This window comes from Nymphaea colorata, chromosome 5 (assembly GCF_008831285.2).
Source record: "Nymphaea colorata isolate Beijing-Zhang1983 chromosome 5, ASM883128v2, whole genome shotgun sequence".
Lineage (NCBI taxonomy): Eukaryota > Viridiplantae > Streptophyta > Magnoliopsida > Nymphaeales > Nymphaeaceae > Nymphaea > Nymphaea colorata.
Window position 1 is genome coordinate 3,710,513 of NC_045142.1, and position 14,488 is coordinate 3,725,000.

The following is a 14,488-nucleotide window of genomic DNA, read 5'->3' on the forward strand; positions in this document are numbered from 1 at the left end:
GTGGGGAATCCAGCGCCGTTGGGCGTAGTGGGTGATCAGGCTGTGGGGGATCCAGCACCGTTGGGCGTAGTGGGTGATCCAATGCTGCTTGGCAGTGTGGGCAGAAGCGGGCTTCCTCAACCTCATCTTGGGCGGAGAGTGTTGCAGGGCGTGGTTTAGCCCGTGAAGAGGATCTGCCTCCTCTAAAAGTTATTATCGGTAAGGGTCGGCCAAGAATAGTAGTGACTCAAGAAGACCTCCTAAGCATGACAAAACCCTTCCAATGGTCGGCAATTTGTTGTTTCATGGGTTCAACTTCTAAAGTTAGTGGGAACATCTCTAAGTTCATCTCTGGCCTGCTTACGCAATGGATGGAGAGAATATCTCCTCAAATCTCCCTTCTCAATAAAGGGGATTTTCTGATTCGTGTGACTAGCAAAGAGGAACTTAACTTGATTTTGAAAAAACGAGCTTGGAAAGTGGGTGGTAGGGTTCTGGTGGCTGCTAGATGGAGCCCTGGCCAACCACTTGAGATTAATCCTAGTACTACCGCTCCTTTGTGGGTGAGGCTGCCAGGCCTTCCACCGTATTTTTGGAATGGTCGGATCTTCAAAGAAGTGGCAATGGGTCTACAAGGTGACTTCCTTGAGGCAGACACTCCTACAATCTTGTACTAATTTTGCTCGCATCCTATTGGATCTTCCCATACAATCTGAACTTCTGCCAGAGGTGGAAATTGACTTGGGAGGTGGTCATATCCTCGCACAAGCAACTGTTTATGAAGGTCGCCTCCGGTTCTACCGTATGTGCAGTGTGAACTTTCATTCACCGGAAAAATGCCCTAAAATCCTTAACTGAAAAGTGAAGGCGACTCTAGAACTTCAGAGGCTGGCCACATGGTCACTGGAATATCCATCAACAGAGGAAATGGGTCATCTAGCGGGCCACGAATGGAGCACCTTACTGCAGCCAACATGTTTGAAGTGTTAGTGGAAACAGAAGAGAATCATGGCCCCCATGACAAAACTAAGGAGTGGACAAAGAAGTTGCCTCAGAAGTCAGAGCAGGAAGGTTCTACCCCTTTTCGTGCACCCAAAGGGAAAAGGGGCAAAAACAAATCGTCAAACTCAGTAAAAGATCAAAACAACATTCACATATCCACTGAGCACCTCCCTAATCCTTTCGCCTCCAAGCTTCCTGATGTGCAGGACTCCCCTTATGATGTCCCTCCAGGGTTTTTCTTTTCTTCACCTAGTCAACCGAGGCAACATGGAGTTGCTAGTTCTTTGAGCAAACTTGGTGCAACAGAGGGATCCTCATCATGGCCATTCAGATTAAGTCACGATGCTAAACACATAATCCGGGGGAGGGGAAGCAGGGGGTACATCTAACTTTAATCTTCTCCTGCATGAAGACCTTGAAGGTGTGGGCAGCAAAGGTAAAAGGACTTGCTATGGAAACTTTTCGCCAGATTTTGTCCTCAACCCCTAGGTTCAGCCTATAGAAGGCCCTATGGAGGAGACCAAGGAGGATGATGCCCATATCTGATTCTATTCCATGAATTTCATGTCATTGAATGTAAGGGGGTTGGTTAGACGGGAGGCTAACCTGGAACTTCATCTCTTCTCAAAGCTTTCTCCCTTGGTTGGTTTTGCTTAGTCGATACAATGCTTTCTACTAACAAGCTCCAACAATCGCAGCTTACTATGAAGAATTACGGTATGGTTTTCAATTCTCAAGTGTCCTCTGGGGTTGCCCGTATTTTTTGTGCATGAGATCCAGCGAGGCTAAAAGCTCAAGTTGTAGAGATAAATCATTGTTGGATTTTCTTAAAATGTTCTAGGAGAGGATCCCGGGAGAATTTCTATGTGGGAGGAATCTATCTTCCCACAAACCCCTATGCTAGGCAGGTGGAATTTTAGAAACTTCGTTCTCTCCTCTAACATCTTCAGGAGCCTACTTTGTTGATTGGTGATTTAAATTGCATGCTGCTGGTAAAAGTCCCTCACTTTTTTCCTACAACAATTTTGCCTCCTTTCTGGCGAGCAATAGCTTTAATCATTTGGTAGATCCTAAAAGGACCTTCACTTGGACTAATAACCGCAGAAATGGAGAAACCATCTTCTGTATGTTGGATTGGTGTCTGTTGAACTCGGCATGGCGTCAACAATGGTCAGAGAGAAATCAACTTAAAGTGGTGATTCATTCTTCTTCTGATCATTCGCCTCTTGTCTTCTCGACATCCTTCTCTGATATCAGCCACACTCGCCCTAGACTGTTTAGGTTTTTTAGTAGTTGGGCTCGGCTACCTGAGTGACACAGGATAGTAGCTAAATCTTGGTCCCGTCGTGATCTGGGCTGCCCCCTAATTAGGGTTATCTCGAAGCTTGAAATAGTAAGGAAAGATTTATCCAGATGATACAAACACCAGGTTGGGGATGTGCCTCTTCGCATCAACGGCCTAAAGCAGTCGCTTGAGGACACCCAAATTAGATGTGAAGCGGGGGATAGTTCTGCGGCTCAGGTGGAAATGCTGCTTTGGCAAGAGTTGTTGACTGCATTCTTGGAAGAAGAAAGTCAGTGGAGACAAAAGGCTAGGATTAAATGGCTCCGAGTGGGGGACAGTAATACGGCCTTTTTCCAAAGAGTGGTGAAGGGGCATCGTGTCAAAAACCAAATCCGCACAATGCAAGAAGTATTATGCGTCTAGTGCAACAGAGACGCCCTGCTTCCAGATAAAGATAAATTTTGCTGGAGCCTGGGAAAGTATTATTTTCGTTTTCACATAGCATGCATTTCCCTTGTTCCTACTCGTTTTTCTTCACAGTTTCTTTGCAAGGTGACCTGTCAACATCACTAGCTTTCTGTCTGCTCCTTATCAATTCATCCAGTTTATAGAGAAGTTTCCACTTGTTGCGAGGATCAATTTTCCATTCTTCGTCTAACAATATAGATGCGGTTCAATATAGTTGCAAATAAAGAAAGTGCCTATTTTGCTCAAAAAATCACTGCTGTTTCTTAAGTTCTTTATATTTCTTTCATACTACTGTAGCTATCCCTATTGTGAAAAACCTGGAAATCTACTCTTTCCTCAGCCTCTTTGAATGTCTTGATGGGATTTTATGGGAAACGAAAGCTGACTTACGAAGTTTCTGCAACCTTTTTAAGTTAATAAAATATTAGCTTAAGCATGAGGAATAACTGATCTAGGAAATAGTTTTCTATTTTAAATAGGAAGACTGCATCTATACTCGTGCTCAAATTTAAAACATGAACGTAAGATATAACTTTGTATAAGAAATTCTGCACTCAGCTTTCACTTTGTCCTGCTTTGCCTTGTATATTCAGTTTTCCATTAATCATACCATGCTTTTATAAATAACAATCTATAAGTATTCTTCTTCCAATGCAGGGAAGCGTGATCGTAAGTCTTGTGGAATATGTTTCCTGTCATCAGTGTGATCAGTTTAGTACTCTCGGTAGTAGCCTGCGCATTGTGCCTTCTACGGATTAGAAGGCAACATATAGGTAAAAAACATAATGAAGCCAGAGAGATTAATTAATACCTATTTGTACATTTCATCGTGGTTGGTGCATGCTGTACTTGTCTATGTGTCCCATCTTCCTACGATTCTTGTAGATAAGCTAAACCATAATATAGAAGCTGATGATCATGATGGTGGAAATGCCACTAAGGAGGCAGAATATGATTTAACACAGATCAGCCTAGGGGCAACAGAAGAAGCTACCAACAATTTCTCAGAGGCAAGTAAGCTGGGAGAAGGTGGATTTGGTCCCGTCTACAGGGAGCTGGAATACGCTTGGGCCTTGGCCTTTTTCCTTTCGTTTTTGTCAATAATATAATGAAGCGAAGTTTCTAGGTGGAGGCCAACTCTTTAATCTCTTAATTAAAATTTAAAAAAATGCATTTTTTAAATATCGAAATATGTATGACAGGTGCTTTGGAAACTTTCGTTCGATGTCTTACCAACGAGGATGGAGTTTTGCTTTTACACCTACTCCCACCATAAAAACCTTGGAGAAGTAGAAGCAGAAAATGATAGGTATACATGTTCCAGCAACCACAGTTGACCCACCCTTAATCATTCCTCGAAACTAAGTAAAATAGATAAAGGATGCGGGTGCTGATCAGTTCTCTCATATCAACATTCCTCTCCCTTTCCTTCCTCTCTCTACTTCCCGATTGTCATCAAAACTGTCTTCCACAACAAATTTTCTGCTTGGTTGGGATCATGGAGAGCACGACCTGCACGCTACTCATTCTCCTTGTTCTTCTCCTTCGGTTGAGGTATGTTCATAGGGCGGAGAATCCCTTCCCCTTTTGCTTTAGCGAAACCTATGCACTCATAGAGAATGGGCCTCTCACTGGCTTCTTCAGCCAGACCATCAGCCAGAGCCCCGACCAAGTTTATGGGGGAAGTGATGTGCCGAGGGGACAACCCTAGCGACCTCTGTTGGAATTGCACGGCGCAGGCTTCCACCATGATCCTTCAGCTCTGCCTCAACAGTAAGAGGACAGTCATATGGTTGGATTACTGCCAGTTGCGCTACTCGGATTGTGGATGTCAGTGACAAGGCTTGCCAGTCGGACCCTGAGAACGCACCAAGCCCCTCAAATTTCGATAAGACTTTGAGCGATCTCATCAACCATTTGGCCTCCAACGTGAGTTAGGGCTCTTCTGGTGGGCTCAGGTTTGCAACGGGTGTTGGTGTATGGAACTTGATCCATACTGGACACTCATTTGCAATACCACAGATTTTTATGTAAAGACATTTATGTCATTTTGTACAAATGCGGGTTTGCCATAATCCTTATGTTTAGAGAAGGGCCGCCGCTTCTTGTGTGGTCATCTTCTTGGAGAGTATTTGTGTTCATCTGAGAGAAAATACAAGAGATCTGTGCGACCGTGGACGTAGGAGATTATTGCCCCGAAGCACGTAAATTTTTATCTTCTTCCTTGTTGCTTCTAACCCCCTCTTGGGAGTCTGAGAGGAGAGTTGTGTGTGCGCTTGTTCCTAACAACTGGTATCAGAGCTCGGTTCGTTTGTGATAGGAACAATGGCGCTGGAAAAAGGAAAAGTCAGAATCGAGAAGTTCGACGGTAAAGACTTCGGATTCTGGAAGATGCAGATCGAGGATTACTTGTATCAAAAGAAACTGCATTAACCGCTCATGGGAGTGACGCCCGCAACAATGGCTGATGCAGATTGGCAGTTGCTTGATAGACAAGCCCTTGGAGTCATCTGGTTGACGCTGGCCAGAAATGTCGCCTTCAACATTGTTAACGAGAAGACGATAGCAAGTCTGATGCAGACGCTAACAGATATGTATGAAAAACCTTCTGCTTCGAATAAGGTATATCTGATGCGTCGATTATTTAATTTGAAAATGGCTGAAGGTGCCTCTGTTACCGATTACATAAATGAGTTCAATGTTATTACTTCTCAATTATGTTCTGTAGATACTAAATTTGATGATGAAGTTCAAGCCCTAATTTTATTGTCATTCCTTCCAGAGAATTGGAGTGCCACTGTAACCGCCGTGAGTAGTTCATCAGGGTCAAGTAAATTGAAGTTTAGTAGTGTTCGAGATTTAATACTTAGTGATGACATTCGTAGAAAATAGACAGGAGAACCTCTCGGTTCTGCCTTAAATGTTCAAAACAGGGGCAGAACTAATCAACGCTACCAAGAGCGTGGAAGGTCCAAATCTAAGGGAATGAGTCAGTCCAAACCTCGAAGTGATGGCTGTTGGAACTGTGGTAAGCCAGGACACCGAAAAAAATATTGCAGGTTATTGAAGAAAAAGAACCCAAATCGTGAGGATGATTCAGCAAATGCAGCAATAGAAGATATAGCTGATGCACTTGCTTTGAGTGTACACAGCTCTATAGAGTCTTGGATTTTAGACTCTGGTGCATCTTTTCATTCAACGTATTCTAATGAAAGTATGCATAACTATGTTGCAAGAAAATTTGGCAGAGTATACCTTGCAGATGATGAACCTCTGGATATTGTAGGGAAAGGTGAGGTTCACATTAAAATGCAGAATGGACATGTATGAAAGTTTAAAGATGTCAGACATGTCCCAGGGTTGAAGTGGAATCTTGTTTCGGTTGGACGGTTAGATGACGAAGGCTATGTTACAACCTTTGTTTATGGATCTTGGAAGATAACCAAAGGCGCTATGGTTATAGCACGAAGTCACAAACTTGGTACATTGTACATGACCGTAGATGTGAAAGACACAGTAGTTGTGGCGAAATGTGAAAATAAATCCTTGTTGTGGCATTGCAGGCTTTTGGGCATATGAGTGAGAAGGGAATGAAGATCATGGCAACAAATAACAAGTTGCATGACTTGAAATCTGTAGACATTGGGCTATGTGAAGACTGTGTTTTCGAGAAACAGAAAATGGTCACTTTCTCTAAAGTTGGACGGCTTCCAAAGAAGGAAAAGTTAGAGTTGGTGCATACTGATGTTCGGGAACCAGCTCCAGTTCGTTCTCTTGGAGGATCCCTATACTATGTCACATTCATTGATGATTACACTAGAAAGGTATGGGTCCACTTTCTCAAACATAAATCTGACGTGTTTATTGTTTTCAAAATGTGGAAAGCAGAAATAAAAAATCAGACTGAAAAGAATATCAAATGTCTGCGGTCAGATAATGGAGGTGAGTATGACAGCAAAGAGTTTAAAGACTTTTGTGCAGATCATGGGATTCAAACACAAAGGACGATCCCTAAAAAGCCACGACAAAATGAGGTTGCTGAAAGAATCAACAGAACCCTTTGTGAGAGAGCAAGGAGCATGAGACTGCATTCAAGCTTGCCAAATATTTTTTGGGCTGACGCAATCAGTACTGTTGCGTACTTGATAAATCGTGAGCCTTCTGTTCCTTTGGATTATGGGATACCTGGAGAAGCCTGGACCGGCAAGGAGGTAAATCTTGCACACTTAAGAGTCTTTGGTTGTGTCTCTTACGTACATATAGACTCAGATAAAAGGGATAAATTAGATCCTAAGTCCTGGAAATGTTATTTTATTGATTATGGAAATGATGAGTTTGGGTATCGTTTTTGGGATGATAAAGCGAAGAAAACTATTAGACATAATGATGTAGTGTTCAATGAGATGGCTCTATACAAAGACAGGGATAGTCTTATATCTAAGAAGAATGAACATCATGACACAAGTGAAGACATTGTAGAACTTCAAGATGTCTCTGAAGATGATGTTGAAGTTAAGACTCAAGTTGGAAACAGTCAGATGGAACAAGAGCCAAGCACATCCCAACCTCCATTAAGGAAATCAAGTAGAAGGCCAAAACCAAATCGAAGGTATTCTCCTTACTTATATTACTTGCTGTTAACTGATGCTGAAGAACCCGAATGTTTTGGTGAAGCAATGCAGGTTACAGATTATGTTAAGTGGGAGTTAGCTATGAAAGAAGAGATAGACTCTCTACATGTTAACAAAACATAGAAATTAACTGAGTTTCCTTATGGAAAGAAGGCATTGAAAAACAAATGGGTATACAAGATTAAAGAAGAAGCAGATGGAAGGAAAATGTACAAAGCAAGGTTAGTAGTGAAAGGTTTTCAACAGAAAAAAGGTATAGATTATACAGAAACTTTCTCTCCTGTTGTAAAACTAACTACTATAAGATTGGTATTAAGTTTAGTTGCAGCTGAAAATTTATATTTAGAGCAACTAGATGTAAAAACTGCATTCCTTCATGGGGATTTGGAGGCATATATTTATATGGTGCAACCTGAAGGTTTCCAGGTATTAGGAAAGGAAAGTCTTGTATGCAAATTAGAGAAGAGTCTATATGGTTTGAATAAGACACCAAGGCAGTGGTATAAAAAGTTTGATAACTTCATGGGGAGAAATGCCTTTAAGAAGTGTGATATGGATCATTGTTGTTATTTCAAGAACATTGATAGTTGTTATATCATTTTACTATTATATATGAATGATATGCTTATTACAGGCTTAAATTTGCAAGAGATCAATTCTTTGAAAGAACAACTATCAAAAGAGTTTGAAATGAAAGATCTAGGCGCTACGAAACAAATCCTCGAGATGAGAATCAGTAGGGATAGGAAGACAAGTACTTTAAATTTGTCTCAACAAAATTATATTGAGAAAATCTTGTGCAGGTTTAAAATGCAAGATGCTAAACCTATTAGTATGCCTCTTGCTAGTCATTTCAAATTGTCGGATTTGTCACCTAAGACACATGAAAAACATGAAGAAATGTCAAGGATTCCATATACTTTAGTAGTAAGTAGCTTGATATATGTTATGGTTTGCACCAGCCCAAACATAGCACAAACAGTGGGAGCAGTGAGCAGATACATTGCTGAGCTTGGAAAGAAACATTGGGAGGCTGTGAAGTGGATATTACGATATTTTAAAGGAACTTCAAGTATGAGCTTTTGTTTTAAGAAAAATGAGTTACTCTTGCATGGCTTTGTGGATGTAGATTTGGGTGGTGATCTTGATAGTAGGAGAAGTACTACCGGGTACATTTATATCATAAGAGGAACCTGTGTGAATTGGGTTTCTAAGCTTCAAAAGGTTGTTCGTTGTCTACTACAGAAGCTGAATATATTACAGTTACAGAAGCTAGCAAAGAGATGATTTGGCTGAAGACTATTCTAAAAGAATTGTATGTAAAGGAAGAGAAGAGTGTTCTCTCTTGTGACAGTCAAAGTGTAATTCATTTAGCCAAGAATCCAGTGTTCCATGCTAGAACAAAGCACATTGAATTGAAGTATCATTTCATTAGAGATTTGTTGGAAAAGAAGATACTATCTCTTGAAAAGGTGACATGTTGACAAAGCCAGTAACTGCTGAGAAATTGAGGTTATGTTTAACCTCAGTTAGTCTCCAAAGTTGATAGATAAGGAGACGTCGCACAGGTTGAGTATGTGATGTTCAATCACTTGGATGGATCAAATTCCAAGTGGGAGATTGTTGGTGTATGGAACTTGATCTATACTGGACACTCATTTAAAATATTGCGGATCCAACTTCGCGATAAGTTGGCTAGAGGTCGGAGGGGGCAACGCCCCCTTGCTCGGGGGTTCGGGGGTGTTAGCCCCCAACGGATTTTTATGTATGGGCATTTATGTTATTTTGTACAAATGCAGGTTTGCCCTAATTCTTATGTTTAGAGGAGGGCCGCCGCTTCTTGTGTGGTCATCTTCTTGGAGAGTGTCTGTGTTCATCTGAGAGAAAATACAAGAGATCTGTGTGACCGTGGACGTAAGAGATTATTGCTCTGAACCACGTAAATCTTTGTCTTCTTCCTTGTTGCTTCTAACCCCTCTTGAAAGTGTGAGAGGAGAGTTGTGTGTGCGTTTGTTCCTAACAATGGGAACCGCTTCTATTTCCAAATCACAGAGGAATAGATATGCATTCGTTCACTGCAATAGAGATATCTCTGCAAACGAGTGTGGATGGTGCTTACAGAATGCTGCCTCCGATATTGCAGGATGCTGCAAGGGGAAGCAAGGTGCTCTTATCTTCGAGGGGAGCTGCCGCCTCTCTTATGGGCTGCAAAACTTCCTTCTTAGCCAGCCAATGATCATGTTACCCGGTGAGTGCAGGGCCCTTCTTTCTTGGCGATACACTTCCACTTTTCTTTCAGTTTAGGAAATTTCTAAAAGAAACTGGTAATAACAAAAAACACACCCTAGATTTCATGGTTCCGATTGTTTTTGAAAACTTTCTCTTAGTTACAGAACAGTGTCTAAATTGAGTAAAATAATAAAAGCACAAGTTTTAAAGCTTATGCCTGCTTGAAGTAAGGAAACCATAATAATAAATTTGCAGTAAACAAAAATTTTATGATTTGGGTGCGTCCGTAGTTGGGAAGTGGACATTCTCTGCATGAACTCAAAGCAGAGTATGCTTTAGTTGGGAAGGAGATGCTGAACTTGGGCGTTCTCTTTTGACTTGAGTCGGAAAGCTTAAAAAGGAGACTGCTACCAGGTGATGGATAACTTTCCGGCTTTTCATGCTGCTGGCATCTGAAAAGTATTATGTCCATTGGCCGCAGCTTAAAAAGTAGTATGCTGCCTCCGATATTGCAAGATGCTCCAAGTGTCACGACCCAATTTTTTATACCTTTTTTTTTAATATAAATAATAGCTAAAGTAAAAATTGAGACCCAAACAACTAAATTAACCATTCAAAACCGACGCAATGTTCAGAATGCCAATACCCATCCATCACAAGCCCGAGGATGTCGATCTAATAGCCACAAACTCTCAAGAACTACCAGTAGAGATAGAAAAAAGGGTCAGAATTCCTCTGAGTATGGAAAAAATTCAGCCATGAATGAAACATGGCCCAATAGAATAATATTTGATTTTGTAAAACAAATTCATATAAGAGCCTTATGAACCACAACCATAAGTCTCCAAATCTTAACACTTATTACAGTTATGTCACATTTATAAAAAAAGGAGGTGTGCACAACCTCTAAATATTCGTAGACTTCCAACCGTGGTCTATCATTTCAATGGTCATGGTGCCAAGCAACAACAGAAATCCTCGTGGGCACTCACGGGCAGAACAAAACATATCTTCACCAGACGATTCAACCGACCGAGGGTGCCCACAGTGAAGCCTCCTGGGATATCCTAGATCGCCGCTACAGCAACATGGTCCCTCTAGGAACCCGGGGTGAGGAACCAGGAGATGCCTTGCTCTCCAACAGAAACTGAACAAAATCCCAAACTCTTGTGCCGCTCAATACCCTGTGGACTCTCCAATGCAGACAGAGGAGTGTACGTCAACAGTGAGCTCAAGTTCACCACAACCTCTTGGGACGAAACCAAACACTGGGCAAAACATAAGCTCGCACTCGCATATATACCAATACACACACAGTTCACGTTTCGCCTACGAACCTCAAATGTGAGAGTTTATCATTACTAGACCTCGTCTATTACCACTCACAAAAACCGCCTATAGGCTCAGTTTCTGAGACGAAAGCAATAAGCCATTTTCTAACCTGATTTAACAGGCAACAAAGCAAAATCGAATAAATATGCAACAATACAAAGTATGTCAAGTCTTTAGAACCCTTTTTCTAAAATTTTGAATAAACTTAAGGGTACCCCAAAGAAGAAATGCATAACAATTCATTTTTCTACCGAAATTACAAACAAATATGTGAGAACCCTTTTTCAAAAAATTTTAAGAACTCAGATGGTACCAAATCGTAATTTCATGTTAAATATCCGGTTTTTGCTGAAATAACTCTTGCAAGCCTCTTTTTGAAGAGGTTTTTAGCAAAAACGTTGTGAGATGAAATTATAAAAATTATAACACTTTCTTGAAAAAATTGCTAATAAGGTGGACCAAATTTGTAATTTTTCAACTTTGCTATAAATTTGTTCTAATCCTAAGTTTCCTTCATTTTTCACCCGATTTTCTCTCTCTTCACGGGAGTGCCTCCCTCCTCTCGTTCGGCCGACGGTAGCTTTGGACAAAGGAACAGTTTGTTTGTGGGTGTGTTTGGACAAAGGAACAGTTTGTTTGTGGATGTCCGAGTAGTCTGCCCTAAAAACTGGAGCGGATTTAGACGACACTGAGTTTTAGTACTCCATGTCCCAATTTTGGGAGCAGATTAAGTGGCCACCACAAACCGTTCCTTCGTCCAAATGCCCCTTCAAGGAGCCTGTTTCACAATTACGACCTGTGAGGCGGACCATAAACGTCATGAAGTCGAATATGGAATTTTTTTTAATTTTGTCAAGAGTTGGTTTTCCCTTTCTGTCTTTACCAAAGGGCTCCTTTTACCCTTGTTATCGAGTTCAATCTGACGGAACTCCAAAGTACATTGTGCTGAAACGAGTTTGGAATTCTTTGGCTGGGGGGTTTGTCTAGACGAGACACACTTGTATGTTTACGTGATTCAAGTAGAGCACAACTAGGATCCTAGGGTTAGGCCGCACCATGTCTGCTTATTTTGGGGTTGAAGACAAATTCAACTCTAACATCAATGAGAGATCAGGCATTATAAACAATATTGTTGAAATGCATGAAGACATATCAGACATTATAAATGGTCAATTAGAGAAGCATACGTTCAGTATCAACTAATTGATATTTTTTCTTACCTATACTAAACCCAACATACCTTATGTTGTACATGTACCTAGTTATAACAGGCACCACGATAATGTGCATGAGTGCAATTCTATGTATTATCAAAGAAATAAAACATGGTATTTATTAGTGACGCAGTGATTAGAGTTCATCACTCTAATCCACATAGGAAAAGCACCAAAAGCAAGAACAGAAGGGGAAAATGCAAGAAAACAAAAGGAAAATTCGATAATCAATTGTGGTTTTTCTCAATGCCAATTAGCCCTAAACAAAACAACAAGAACCTTCAAGTGGCCCGACCATATATCCGAATTGGTTCTCGAGTCCAACAATCAAATATCCAAACTCCAAAATAACATCAATAACCAAATATGCTTAATCTAAAGTCTACACAGATCAACTCAACCTTCTTTATTCTTCATCCTCTTCTTTCATTTGCCAAAAGAACTTCTCTCGGATCTTTGCCTTTTTTCATACTAAAAGGGTGTCCGAAGTTTCACGTCACTATCGAGCAGGCGGCAGGCTCCACTTCCTCCCTCCAGGCTCCAGCCCCACCGATTTTAACAAAATATTATAATTATATTTTATTTGAACGCGAAATACCAATCGATTAACCTATTTCAAGTTGGCTATGCCTTTGCCTAATTTGTGGAAAGTAGAAACCGCGCCTTTTTCCATACCAAACAAGTCGAACGAGTGGTTTAAAAACAGTATATCAAACAGCCTTGCTTCGTATTATAATTTCCAAGTTCATTAACTAGATGCATCTTGGTATAAGAAACCAATTGGCCGTGACGAAGGTGGCTCACAGACTAACAATAAAAGCAGTCATAATGAAACTCATCAGACCGAATTAAGAAGTAAAAGAATCTGGTAAAAACGTTGCTTGTCTAAGTCTACCTGGACATATGCACAACTAGCACGGTGCATTAACATACGGTTCTCTTCACGGCTTATTGCCAACCAGCGAAGCCTTACAGTCTTGAGCATTAGGAACTATGTGAAAGAAACTGGCAGGTGCTAGACACTTGGATGCTAGACAAATAAGAAACAATCTTACCTCTTGACCGTTTTCAGATTAGCGGTTGAAGAAAAAACAAGGACAAAAGGGTGAGGGAGTATTTTCATAATTCAATATTAGCTCACACATTTTTCATATTGTTCCTTACCACTTGAGGGAGCAGATTTATCCCCTCTTGATTCATCCTCTCTTGCACCATATTGCCCAAACTGGTTGTTTTCTTTTCTCGTAGAAAGGGCATCCTGGAGCTCCTTCTTAAGCACTTCTCGCCTTTGCCTCTCATCCTCGAACATTCTGCACATATTTTCATTGAGTATAAATAAATAAACAAATATGTATACATTGAGTATGATTTTTTTATTTGTGACATGCGAGTGGCCTAATGTAAAGGTACTAATTAAGTAGTGGGGGTTTTGCTTCTTTTTTCCCAAAAAAATGGCATTTTGTTATAAATTATATATTTTTTCCAATGGCTGAAGTAAGTTGCGTCTAAAGTATCCCCATTCATTAATCCTTCTGTGGATGCCATTCATTTTAGAGTTTCTAGGTAGCTCACGTTAATTTTTGTTTCAGGAGAAATCTGCCACAAAACTTTCAAACAGCAAAATAAAGACGAAATAAGGAGTGCGATATTAACCACCTCGCTAAGGACGGCAAAGGTGGATGGCTGTCCTAACACATAAAGGAGTCTCTACGAGCTTGTATGGGTTGGCTGACCACATTGGTTTAGTCCTAGGGGCGTGCCAGGTTTGGTGGGGAAAATTATCTCAGTTGCCTATGAAAAATTAAGTTTTACAAAATTAACCAAGTTGTGATTGGCCTTGCAAATGGAAATGTGGATGGTAAAATGAATGGATGTTGGGTTTGTTTGAAGAAAATGTCCTAAATAAGACTCGACCTAAGTAATACATACTGGTCCATTCCTTGCAGCAGGGAAAAAAAAAAACAGAAACCCGTTGACACTTGAAGGACCAAAATGGGATCTCTACGAAGTTCTTCAAAATGCAAAAAAGAACAATGAAAAACCTAATTTTCAGAAATAAGAAGAAAGGTGGCAATGGTGAGACCTAATGAAGATGATGTTCTGGGGTGGTCTTGATAGAAAAATAATGACTATCTAGGATGGTAATAGAGAATTGGCATGACATTTGTGACAAAAAACAAAAAAGGGGGAAATTTTCAATCATGAAGTCATTGAATAGCCCTGAAGAATTGAACCAATTGATTCGGAAGAGGAGAGACATATTAGACAAAACAAAGGTTCATCAAGCAAAACACGTCAATCATGTGAAAGCTAAAATCAGCAGCAGAAAAACAGCTATGATAAACTAA